We start from the raw sequence: 13,730 nt of genomic DNA, 5'->3' as shown, positions 1-13,730 counted from the left end.
CTTACTAGATAATATCATATTGACCTTCAGCAAGTTGCGTCACACTATGCTTTTACAACACTGCTGAAACATTCCTTTTCCAATTTGTCATCCTCCATTTGGAGGGAAAATTTGGTATATATTAACTTTCTCATTGAACTTTGGCAATTTGTAATTTGCATGGTGAGAAATCACATTCCATTATTGTTTTTGTTTGCATTTTTTATATTACCAAGTCAGTTTGACATTTCTTCCTGATTTTTGGCAATTTTCCTCTTCTTTTTCTGGGTAATTTGTATTTCGTTGTATTCTTGTTTACTTCACAATTCTCTTCTATTGCGTTGTTCATCTTCTTTTCTTATTTTAACGTTGGACTCTGCATAAATAAGGTAAATGAATCATTTGTCAGCTATCTTTCAAATATTTAACAATCGTCATTTTCTAATTCCGTGTTTATTGTCTATTCAGCCATGCAGGAGGTTTACTACAAAGAAAGTTACGTAAATTTTCCCTTTTAAGCTTCTGGACAAAGAGCATGTAAAATAAGAAATTTTAAAAGTGGCCCAAAACTCTAGGAAGCTAGAGGGTGTGGTTAAAAGAATTGGGAGGGGTAACTTTCTCTGAGTTGCTCCCCATCCTCTCCTAGACGTATCAGGATGAGGCTTTGTGATGTCAAGGCTCACTCAGTACCACAGTTGGCTGTGGAAGTTACTTGCTGATCTCATAAAGTGTAAGGGTGTGGCCACCTGGGGAAGGGTATATATAGGGGTGCTCAGTGTGGAAAATTCTGAAAGAGATGGGAATACCAGAACACCTGATCTGCCTCTTGAGAAATTTGTATGCAGGTCAGGAAGCAACAGTTAGAACTGGACATGGAACAACAGACTGGTTCCAAATAGGAAAAGGAGTTCGTCAAGGCTGTATATTGTCACCCTGTTTATTTAACTTATATGCAGAGTACATCATGAGAAACGTTGGACTGGAAGAAACACAAGCTGGAATCAAGATTGCCGGGAGAAATATCAATAACCTCAGATATGTAGATGACACCACCCTTCTGGCAGAAAGTGAAGAGGAACTCAGAAGCTTCTTGATGAAAGTGAAAGTGGAGAGTGAAAAAGTTGGCTTAAAGCTCAACATTCAGAAATCGAAGATCATGGCATCCGGTCCCACCACTTCATGGGAAATAGATGGGGGAACAGTGGAAATAGTTTCAGACTTTATTTTTCTGGGCTCCAAAATCACTACAGGTGGTGACGGCAGCCATGAAATTAAAAGACTCTTACTCCTTGGAAGGAAAGTTATGACCAACCTAGATAGCATATTCAAAAGCAGAGACATTACTTTGCCAACAAAGGTTCGTCTAGTCAAGGCTATGGTTTTTCCTGTGGTCATGTATGGATGTTAGAGTTGGACTGTGAAGAAGCCTGAGCACCGAAGAATTGATGCTTTTGAACTGTGGTGTTGGAAAAGACTCTTGAGAGTCCCTTGGACTGCAAGGAGATCCAATCAATCCATTCTGAAGGAGATCAGCCCTGAGATTTCTTTGGAAGGAATGATGCTAAAGCTGAAACTCCAGTACTTTGGCCACCTCCTGCGAAGAGTTGACTCATTGGAAAAGACTCTGATGCTGGGAGGGATTGGGGGCAGGAGGAGAAAGGAACGGCAGAGGATGAGATGGCTGGATGGCATCACTGACTCAATGAACGTGAGGCTCAGTGAACTCCGGGAGTTGGTGAGGGACAGGGAGGCCTGGTGTGCTGCGATTCATGGGGTCACAAAGAGGCGGACACGACTGAGCAACTGATCTAATCTGATCTAAGGGGCTCTGGAGTAGACCACGGCAAGTCTTCAAAATGACTTAGGTGACTCGGAAGCCACAAGGCTCTAGAGCTGTTATACAACAGCTGACTCTAGATACCCAGGAGGGAAAGATGAAGACCTCCCATGAACTGCGGTCCAAAGGATGTGTCAAGGTGACCTGAACCCACCTAAGCTCCTCATGTCTTTCTCTGAATTATTTAGCATGTTGAAAATAATAGCTTTATATCATTCTTTCTTATGGCTAATATTCCATTGCATGCATAATATATCTGTCTTTATCCATTCACCTATCTATGGGCATTTAAGGTTGTTTCCATGTCTTTGCTACTGTACATTGTGCTACTATAAACACTGTTGTGCATATCTCCTTTCTGATGGGAGTTTTCATCTTACTGGATATATGACCAGTAGTGTTACTGTGGGATCATATAGTAACTGTATTTTTGGAGTTTTAAAAAACTCTATACCGGGGAAGGAGATGATGGGCAGGAGGTTCAAAAGGAGGGGATATATGTATCATATGGCTGATTCACATTGAGGTTTCAAAGAAAGCAACAAAATTCTGTAAAGCAATTACCCTTCAGTAAAAAAAAAATGTATTATTATTATTATAATAAAAGCACTGCTTACTGTTTTCAATAGTGGCTGCATCAGTTTCTTGATTTTCATGTACAGTAGTGGTAGTGAAAGTCACTCAGTCGTGTCAGACTCTTTGCAATCCCATAGATTATACAGCCCATGGACTTCTCCAGGCCAGAATACTGGAGTGAATAGCCTTTTCCTTCTCCAGGGGATCTTCCCCACCCAGGGATCGAAACCAGGTCTCCAGCATTGCAGGCACATTCTTTACAGGCTGAGCCACAAGGGAAGCCTGGTTTTTCATGTATGCTGCTGCTGCTGCTGCTAAGTCACTTCAGTTGTGTCCGACTGTGCGAACTGACAAGACAGGAGCCCACCAGGCTCCCGCATCCCTGGGATTCTCCAAGCAAGAACACTAGAGTGGGTTGCCATTTCTTTCTCCAACGCATGAAAGTAAATATTGAAAAGGAATTCACTAAATCCTGTCCGACTCTGCAACCCCATGGACAGCAGCCTACAAGGTTCCTCTGTCCGTGGGATTTTCCAGGCAAGAGTATCAGCCATTATAGGATGTTGTTAATCTTCCTGCACTACATGGTTGACTTACATGTTTTTGTTTTCCAAAAATATTTTGTTCTTCTTCTTTTTTAATATACATTCTTAGGAGTGGAGCTCCCAGGTCATATGGTCAGTCTCTTGTATTCTTTAAAAGGCACTTTGTAGTGACATTTATAATGGCTCCTACCAAATATATCTCACTAGTATCATAAAGATTCCATGTGCGCTTGAGAAAACGGTGAAATTCATTGTTTTGGGATGAAATGTCCTATAGATATCAATTAGGTCTACCTGGTCTATTGTATTGTTTAACGTTTGTGTTTCCGTGTGAATTTTCTGTTTAGTTGATCTATCCATAAGTGTGAGTGGGGTATTAAAGTCTCCCACTCTTATTGTGTTATTGTTAATTTGTCCTTTCATACTTGTTAGCATTTGTCTTACATATTGCGGCACTCCCGTGTTGGGTGCATATATATTTATAATTGTTATATCTTCTTCTTGGATTAAACCTTTGATCATTATGTAGTGACCATCTTTGTGTCTTTTCACAGCCTTTGTTTTAATGTCTATTTTATCTGATATAAGTATTGCTACTCCTGCTTTCTTTTGCTCCCTATTTGCATGAAAAATCTTTTTCCAGCCCTTCACTTTCAGTCTGTATGTGTCCCCTGTTTTGAGGTGGGTCTCTTGTAGACAACATATGTAGGGGTCTTGTTTTTGTATCCATTCAGCCAGTCTTTGTCTTTTGGTTGTGGCATTCAACCCATTTACATTTAAGGTAATTACTGATATGTATGATCCTGTTGCATTTACTTTGTTGTTTTGGGTTCGAGTTTATACATTCTTTTTGTGTTTCCTGTCTAGAGAAAATCCTTTAGTATTGGTTGGAGAGCTGGTTTGGTGGTGCTGAATTCTCTCAGCTTTTGCTTGTCTGGAAAGCTTTTGATTTCTCCTTCATACTTGAATGAGAACCTTGCTGGATACAATAATCTGGGCTGTAGGTTATTTTCTTTCATCACTTTAAGTATGTCTTGCCATTCGCTCCTGGCTTGAAGAGTTTCTATTTAAAGATCAGCTGTTATCCTTATGGGAATTCCCTTGTGTGTTATTTGTTGTTTTTCCCTTGCTGCTTTTAATATTTGTTCTTTTTGTTTGATCTTTGTTAATTTGATTAATATGTGTCTTGGGGTGTTTCGCCTTGGGTTTATCCTGTTTGGGACTCTCTGGGTTTCTTGGACTTGGGTGATTATTTCCTTCCCCATTTTAGGGAAGTTTTCAACTATTATCTCCTCAAGTATTTTCTCATGGTCTTTCTTTTTGTCTTCTTCTTCTGGGACCCCTATGATTCGAATGTTGTAGCGTTTAATATTGTCCTGGAGGTCTCTGAGATTGTCCTCATTTCTTTTCATTTGTTTTTCTTTTATCCTCTCTGATTCATTAATTTCTACCATTCTATCTTCTAATTCACTAATCCTATCTTCTGCCTCTGTTATTCTACTAATTGTTGCCTCCAGAGTGTTTTTAATTTCATTTATTGCATTATTCATTTTATATTGACTCTCTTTTATTTCTTCTAGGTCCTTGTTAAACCTTTCTTGCATCTTCTCAATCTTTGCCTCCAAGCTATTTATCTGTGATTCCATTTTGATTTCAAGATTTTGGATCAATTTCACTATCATTATTCTGAATTCTTTATCAGGTAGATTCCCTATCTCTTCCTCTTTTGTTTGGTTTGGTGGGCATTTATCCTGTTCCTTTATCTGGTGGGTATTCCTCTGTCTCTTCATCTTGTTTAAATTGCTGAGTTTGGGGTGTCCTTTCTGTATTCTGGCAGTTTGTGGAGTTCTCTTTATTGTGGTGTTTCCTCGCTCTGTGTGGGTTTGTACAGGTGGCTTGTCAAGGTTTCTTGGTTAGGGAAGCTTGTGTCGGTGTTCTGGTGAGTGGAGCTGTATTTCTTCTCTCTCCTTTCAAGGACTTGGGTTGCTTTTCTGGAAGCCTGATGTCCTCTGCCGGCATTCAGAAGTTGTTTTGTGGAATTTACTCAGCATTTAAATGTTCTTTTGATGAATTTGTGGGGGAGAAAGTGTTCTCCCCGTCCTACTCCTCCGCCATCTTAGCTCCTCCTACCTTAAGTGTTTTTTATAACGCCTATTATGAAAAGGTGCTGGGTTCAGGGAAATGCTTTTTCTGTAAGCATATGTGTTTTTGGTCCTTTATTGTATTAAAATGGCATTATGTTGATTGACTTTCATATAATGAACCAAATTTGCACAAATCCATAAATCCCACGTGATCATGGTATATGATCTTTTTTATATGTTGTTAGATTTTTTTTGCCAGTATTTTGTTGAGTACTCTTGCCTCTATATTCATAAGGGATATTGGGTGTGTGTGTGTGTGTGTGTGTGTGTGTGTGTGTGTGTGTGTGTGTGATGTCTCTGTATAATACTGGTATTAGAGAAATATTGGCATCACTTTGCATGCTATGTGGGGAAGAGACATGTAAAATGAAGGATGAAGCATTGTTGGATTTAAGTTTAGTCAGGATTAGAGGCAGAAATTTAGAATATATCAGTGTGGAATTGGGGTGAGATTATCAAGAGAGTTCATTCTCAATTTGCTAGGCCTGTATTAAGTGCTTGACATTGAATTATGCTGTTTGTTAACTATGTCTAGATACTTTATACTTTGAATCTGCTACCTATTTTCTGTATTAACATTTATGAAATTAGTATGTGTGAATCAGTTGTAATGTGCTTTTAAGATACGTTTTCTTCCAATTTTACTACAAAACAAGATGCCATTAAATAGCTGATGCTTTTTTAAAAGAGCTGTTAACTTTAAGTCTAAGAAATAAGCATGTTTGTCTTTAAGATACAGAAACACATTAAAAAGTTATAAATTTGCCCAAAAAGATGCAGCTGGTGTGTGGCTAACTTAGAATTCCAGCTCAATCTTCTTTGACTCCAAAGTCCATGTTTCTAAACACTGTACAATAGTGCTTTTGTAAAAAATACTCATCCTTTACATGTAATTTCACCTAATGATCAGTGGTGTTTTGTGTTTTTTTTCCTTTTCTTTCCTTCTTTCTTTTTTTTAAAATAGAAGAGATTAAAATCAACATGGGACAATGCTCTGATTCTAGAGTCATGTAGACTTATAGGTTTTTCAGCTGTCATTTAGCCTCTTTGATACTCAGTGTCTTCATCTGTAAGATAATGGTGTTTATAACTACCTAGAGTTTTGGAGATAATCAAATACAGCATTTTTCTGTACTTAACTAATATGTAGTATGTTTATACTTAGGTGGCAGGTTATATAAAGAAAGCACTGGGATTGGTGGCCACGCCCTTCAAGAATAAAAAAAAATATTTAAAATATGGAACCACCATGTATGTTATGTGAAGAACAAGAGCCAGAACCACAGAAAAGTGTAGGAGAAACCAAACAAGTAGATGATGAAGATGCTGAACTGATCTTTGTTGGGGTAGAACATGTAAATAAAAATGCTGATGTGATCTGTTTTGGGATGACCTCAAATTCAAAACCAGTCATTTCAAACATTGAACAGAGTTACCCCAGGTTCATGTTCAAGGAGAAAAATGTGTGATCACTTCAAGAAAGATAATGCTCACAAATTACAGCCTGTTAGTCATGCGACTCCTACATCAGCAGCACAGACTGTCTTGCCAGGTTCTGATTCTGAATCAAGATCAACAGATAGTCCTATCATTGTTGAGCCTTTGTCTGAAGCTGATTATAAAATATTTCACCACAAATAGTGCCTAATAGCGTTTCAGAATTATATTCTCCTTTGATTATCTTCACAGGTTCATTGCAGCCTCCAGTAGAAACAGCAGTTTCTTCAGGAGATATGAATAAAAGTCCTCGTGTATCAAAGCTACTTTCCACTTCTGAAACAAATAGCACAGATCCCAAAAGGCCTAAACACAGTGATGGAATTATAGGGGACATTCTTTAGCTTTATCCCTTTCTGGTATTTTTCATACAGTGACTACTGAGCAAAGCACACCAGACAGTGTTCATACCTCATTAAGCCATGTTCAGAATGGAGAACCTCATCCAACAGCTTTTCCAAAGGACAATGCTCATTGTAAGCCTGTAAGTCCTTTAGGGAAAAATGGGCTGAAAAAAACTGACTTTCCAAGTTTAGCAAGTCAAAACAAGATTGTTGATCCCACAGAAGGAAATCTGATTGTGTTACTTGGTGACTTCTACTATGGACAGCGTATAGGAGATGGGCAGCCAGAACCGAAAACTCACACAGCCTTTAAATGCCTCAGCTGCTTGAAAGTTCTAAAAAACGTCAAGTTTCTGAATCACATGAAGCACCATTTGGGACTTGAAAGGCAGAGAGGTGACAGCTGGAAAAACCACACCTCCTGCCAGCACTGCCACCACCAGTTTCCTACTCCCTTCCAGCTGCAGTGTCACACTGAAAGTATTCACATTTCCCAGAAGCCCTCTTCAGACTGTAAAATCTGTGAGTTGTCCTTTGAGACAGATCAGGTTCTCTTATAGCACATGAAAGACAATCATAAGCCTGGCGAAATGCCCTATGTATGCCAGGTTTGCAATTACAGATCATCAGTCTTTGCAGATGTGGATGCACAATTCAAAGCATACCATGGTAACACTAAGAATCTGCTTTGTCCGTTTTGTCTCAAAATTTTTAAAACTGCAACACCATACATGTGTCATTATAGAGGGCACTGGGTAAAGAGTTTTCACCAGTGTTCCAAATGTTGGCTACAGTTTTTAACTTACAAAGAGAAAATGGAGCACAAGACCCATTGTTTAAGAAGCCTAAACAGCTAAACAAATGTTTAAGAAGCCTAAGCAGCTAAAAGGATTACCTCCTGAAACAAAAGTTGTTATTCCGGTATCACTGGAACCTCTTCAACCAGGATTGGTGGAAGTACCATCCATTACTGTGAACACATCTGATTCTGAACCATCACCCCCCACCCCAATCTAAAAGTAGGAGTTGAAAAAAAAAAAAAAAACCCTTAATTCTACTTTCAGTAAGTCTGAAGCAAGTATTTCAGTCAAATTTAAAATCCCCATTAAGAACAAAAAAATCTAAATTATAGCAGTATTCAATAGTATCAAATATAGTGAAACCAATGGGTAATTTATGTTTTTTTTTTTAATTCATGAAGAACAGTTTTAATTAACCTGAATGTTGAGATGTTATTTTAAAATATATTACCTGTTTTTCATATAATTATCTTAATATGTAAAAAAGTATGTGCTCACGTGTGTGTGAGAGAAAGAATGAGAGAGGGGGAGAGAGGAAAAGTAACAACCTATTTCGGTATTTCATGTTGTTTGTAAGTTCAAAACCTCTGCTATACATATAATCTGTTGAGTGTTTTAGAAACGTAATTTTCAACTGTTTTCATGCCTTCAAGATCTCAGTATTAACTATACAGCCAGATTGGAATGACTTTCTTATGGTATAGTCCCATGTGCTGCTGAACTCTCCGAAGTGCCTCTGTTTTGCTGATCTAAGATAACCTGGCTCCAAAAGCCTGGTGTGGAGAAGTTGATGGAGAATCTGTGATGTGAGTTTGAAGCAGATAAGGGATTTAGTCAGTGGAGAGCTGTGACTTCTTGTCCCAGTTGAGGAAGAGACACACATTCACTCCAGGCATGGAGCCAAGGCAGAAGGAACACTGTCTCAGAGTGTCTTTACCTACCCCAGGGACATCTCAAGGAAGCCAACCATTGAAATGCCTGTGGTTGGTGAGGGGCTCCTGTAAGCATCAAACAAGCCCTGTGTATCATTGACTACAGTTGCAGAAGCAGAGATAGTTAACAGAATGAGGCCTGGTGCCCGTGGATCTCCTGTTGAGTGATCAAAAGGGTAATTTGATTCATTCCATCCCCTTTCCCATTTGGCTGGCCTTTAGTCACAGTGAAGTAGCCATGTCTGTCTAAGTCACAATAGTAAAGCAAGTTAAGATTCTCAAGGGAAAAAAGCCTTGACATCTAGTTTGATTTGTCCTTGACCCATAGTTTTAACTGAAAAGGCTCAAACACAGGGAATCTGTTAGATTTATGAATTGGGCTAAATTTAGTTCTCTTACTCTTAAACTACAATGGAGTTGTCCGAGAATAGTAAATGTAGTGGATAAAAATGGTTCAGGGTGATTAAACCCTTTATAGAGCTTTTCCTTACCTTTTCCAGTTACCTGTGTCTTACCCTAGTTGAACATATGAAGATTTCAGTGTTGTGTCTTATCTTGCCTTGGACACAAATGTATTGTGGTTAACAATTAATTCTTTGTGTGTGTAATTTCCCATTTTATCAAACTCATACTGAATTTTGGTCTTACTTGATACAGTCTGATGTGCAAGAATTGTCTCGTTTAATTCGGTATTTATCAGGTCATAGAGTTATTCTCCTTGCTCTAATCTATCGAACTAATCTGTGATTATACTTGTGGAAAATTTTTACTTATGGTCTCCAAGGTCCCATTGACAGACCTGCGGGGTACCCTCCAAGTATTGGTTCCTGAACATCAGTACACTTCACTGCCTCTGTGGGTTCCTGGAGTTGAGTCTCCTTACGCATGTCTTGGAGAGGGCAATGGCATGCCACTCTAGTACTTTTGCCTGGAAAATCCCATGGATGGAGGAGCCTGGTTGGCTGCAGTCCATGGGGTCTCTAGAGTTGAACACAACTGAGCGACTTCACTTTCACTTTTCACTTTCATGCACTGGAGGAAATGGCAACCCACTCCAGTGTTCTTGCTTGGAGAATCCCAGGGATGCGGACGCCTGGTGGGCTGCTGGCTCTGGGGTTGCACAGATTCGGACACGACTGAAGCAACTTAGCAGCAGCAGCAGCAGGTATGTTTTAATGCCATCTCTTCTCCACTTCCGGCACAGGTAACAAACAATCTGTGCACAATTCAAGGAACCTGGGATCCTGGCTGTAGACCTATGCCAGGAGAAATATCTCGTTTTCCCTTCCTTTCTCCTCCTTATCTCTCCCCACTCTTTTTTCACCCTTCCTCAATTTATTTAAATTCTCTAAGCTTTCACAAAATGCTGGGAAGTGATAATCACCAAGGGCTTAGCATCCCTTTCAGAACTGAACAGGAAGGACTACAGATGACTAAGCTGTAGCGAGTCTTGTCTGCATTTTAGGTAATTTTCTGAGTGTAAAGTCTATTGTATTTATTTACTCCATGCTTGGCTGGTTGATTTGCACTTTAAATATTTTACTAGGACTTTCCAGTTAGTTTGCTTAGGCCAAAGCACTTTGTTAAGTGTAAGCTTAAACCACTTTTGCAGAAAGAGTGTGTGTTGTTCTGGTCTCAGGTGAAAACTTCTATGTATAATTAAACGTGCAGACTTTTATATATGTAGCTCATTTATTCTATTTCTATAGTAAAAATATGAAATGGTTTAGTTATGTGTTTTTATTCTTCCTTAGTGTTATCAATATTGTTACTGTTATTTGCTCTGAAGTATGCTCCTAAAGAATACAAGTTGTTATTTATTGCCAACTACTGCTGGGAGGGATTGGGGGCAGGAGGAGAAGGGGACAGGAGGATTCTATTTTGCTTGCTCTCTCAGATAAAATTTAATATTTAATTCATGTTGCCAAAGACTTGTAAGTAAAATTAGTATTTATAGAAATAAAACGTTTTTTTAAATTATTTCTTCTGTTTTTCTTTTTACAAATAACATGGTATATTTTTAGTTTTTTTTTTTTTAAACTAATCTTATTGTGTTGGCCAGGACTTCTAAGCATGATATGTAAATGGGTTTTCTTGTTCTTAGTACCATCAAATGCAATGAGTATATGGCTACAAATTTCTATTTCTATTTTTAAAATTTAAAGAAAATTGTTTTATTGGATAGTTTACAACATCTGTTGAGACATTTACTTTTCTTTCTTTCTCCTTTCTTTCTTTTTCTTCCTTTCTTCCCCTTCTCTCTTCCTCTTTCTTTCCTTTCTTCCTCCCTTTCTTTCCCCAGGTTTTTGCTTGACTGGACTCTTCCTGAAACAAAAGTCATTCCACTCAGGGTTGAATATTATCCTCTCAGAATCTCATTCCATTCTCATTTCTAGTATTGGAATTAACTTCCTCTTCCCTTTCATGCATTGGAGAAGGAAATGGCAACCCACTCCAGTGTTCTTGCCTGGAGAATCCCAGGGTGGGTGAGCCTGGTGGGCTGCTGTCTATGGGGTCGCACAGAGTCGAGATGACTGAAGTGACTTAGCAGCAGCAAAGGTGGTAAGAAAAACTTTATTCAAGGTAAGACTACTACAGCAGAGTCTTATAATGGGGTAGAGAGATTGAGCTCGAGTCTGACTACAGCAGGAACACAGCTGGGATTTATAGCTAAGCAACAGGGCGGGTCCATGGTGTTGCAAAGAGACTGGGGGACTGAAAAGCAATGAACAACAACAATAACAGGGTGGGTGTCAGTGGATGGAAACTTATTAAGAGGACCGTAAGGATTCTGAGGGAGATCAGCCCTGGGATTACTTTGGAAGTAACGATGCTAAAGCTGAAACTCTAGTACTTTGGCCATTTCATGCGAAGAGTTGACTCATTGGAAAAGACTGATGCTGGGAGGGACTGTGGGCAGGAGGAGAACAGGGCGGCAGAGGATGAGGTGGCTGGATGGCATCACTGACTCGATGGAGTGAGTCTGAGTGAACTCTGAGTGAACTCTGGGAGTTCGTGATGGACAGGGAGACCTGGCATGCTGCGATTCATGGGGATGCAAAGAGTTGAACACGACTGAGCTACTGAACTGAATTGAACTGATGGGTGAGGGTGGATTCTGGTTAAACTGAGAGGATCATTGCTGAGGCTAGGCAAGGCTGATAAGATATTGAGGTGAGTGACAAGAAATTTGATCTGATACTGAGGGTGGTCAGATCAAGGGTGGGGTATTTTTACTAAGCTCACATAGCAGGCTCTGGCTTAGATTGAACTAAATTGACAGGCACCCCTGGATAAAGACATTGCCCAAAGTTGGCAGTGCATTAGTGAACTACTGATGCATAACAAATTACCCCAAACTAATAGCTTAAAACAATATTATCTCATACCGCTGCTGAAAGTTGGGAGTCCAGGAGTAATTCAGCTGAATGTTCTGGCTCCGGGTTTCATGAGATTGCCCTCCTCTGAAGCCTTGACATGGGCTGGTGGATTTCCTTCCAAGATGGATTACTCACATAGCTGTTGAAACCAGTTTCCTTGCTGTCTGTTAGGAGAAAGCCTAAGTTCTTTCACATGGACCTCTCTGCTGGGCTACCTGAGTGTTCTCAAGATAAGAAGGCTTCTAGAGTGAGTGACCCAAGAGGATGAGCAAGGAGGATGCAGTGCCTTTTATGACCTAGTCTCAGACACTTCATTTTCATTTCTACAATATTCTAACGTTAGAAATGAGCCACTAAGTCCAGCCCACATGTGAAGTGGAGTATAAGATCCACCCTTGATGGTAAGGATGTGTGGACATAATTTAAAATCACGTGGTACACACATGGCCACAAATTGTTTACATACTTGTATGTCCCAAATGCATTTTCCTGCCAATGCTTTCAAAGATTTTATCCATTATAGCATTAACTTGAAGTTCAGGACCTTGTCATTTAAGTCAGGTCCAGATATGGATCAGGGTCCAGTTGTGCAATATCTCAAGTATTCAGTCGCTCACTTGTGTCCTACTCTTTGCGACCCCATGGGCTGCAGCAGGACAGTCTTCCCTGCCCATCATCAACTCTGGGGGATTACTCAAACTCAAGATCCATTGAGTTGTTTATGACATCCAACCATCTCATCCTCTCACGTCCCCTCGTCCTCCTGCCTTCAAGCTTTCCCTCATCAGAGTATTTTCCAATGAGTCAGTTCTTTGCATCAGGTAGCCAAAGTATTGGAGCTGCAGATTCAGGATCAGTCCTTCCAATGAATATGCAGGACTGATTTACTTTAGGATTGACTGGTTTGATCTCCTTGCAGTCCAAGAGACTCTCGAGTCTTCTCCAATACAACAGTTCAAATTATACAAGTATAGTTCCTCTAGACCTGAGGATCTGTGAACAAAAGGCATGAGTCAATCTGCTCACTTTAACAGCCAACATACAGTGGTGGGTCAGGCATAGATAACCTTCATAGACACTCCTGTTCCAGAAAGAGGAGGGGAGATGGGAGTCAATAGTAGCAATTCTGAAATCCCACGGGTTCTTGTTGGCAGTCCTTGGATTAGGATTCAAGGCCTGGAAACTTCTAAGCTTCGGTCTCTGACTTTTTAATTCTGCCCTCTAACATGATTCCATTGCATGAAAGGTTGATACAGTGAAACAGTCTCCCTAGTCTGCTTCCTGCTTGTCGAAGGTAGAAGTCCAGAGTTCTCTTATTTTGTATTGTTGTTGGTCCTTTCAATCTAAGCTAAACTTAAATATGTTATCATAAAAACTTGGTGTGCCTCCTGATAATCTTACTGGTGTTCTTCGAAAGCACCCCACTCTAAAACCACAATCACACATGTCTTCATAGGCCTATTTTGCCTTGGTTTTCTGCTGAGATGGCTGAGGGATAACACTCTGAAACTTAGTAGAAGTCGTATTGTGTGACTGAAGTGATCTCTGAGTTACACGTCTAAACTCTTTGGAGGGCATTGGCCTGACTAAATAATGCCATTAACATCCCCTTCCACCTTTCTGAGGCTTAACAGAGAATTTTACCATCACACAAATCTTTAGAGCAAGTTAATTAAAAAAATATATTAAGAACTGA

At 39.7% G+C, this 13,730-nt stretch overlaps 1 pseudogene; it reads left to right on the top strand.

The window, feature by feature from the left end:
• Positions 1–6,298: 6,298 nt before the first annotated feature.
• On the top strand, positions 6,299–7,786 carry LOC132344626 (zinc finger protein 280B-like; annotated as a pseudogene).
• The last annotated feature ends 5,944 nt before the right edge of the window (positions 7,787–13,730 follow it).

This window comes from Bos taurus, chromosome Y, assembly GCF_002263795.3.
Source record: "Bos taurus isolate L1 Dominette 01449 registration number 42190680 breed Hereford chromosome Y, ARS-UCD2.0, whole genome shotgun sequence".
Taxonomy (NCBI): domain Eukaryota; kingdom Metazoa; phylum Chordata; class Mammalia; order Artiodactyla; family Bovidae; genus Bos; species Bos taurus.
The sequence above is the reverse complement of the archived record's forward strand: the minus strand, read 5'-3'. Positions and strand labels throughout refer to the sequence as shown.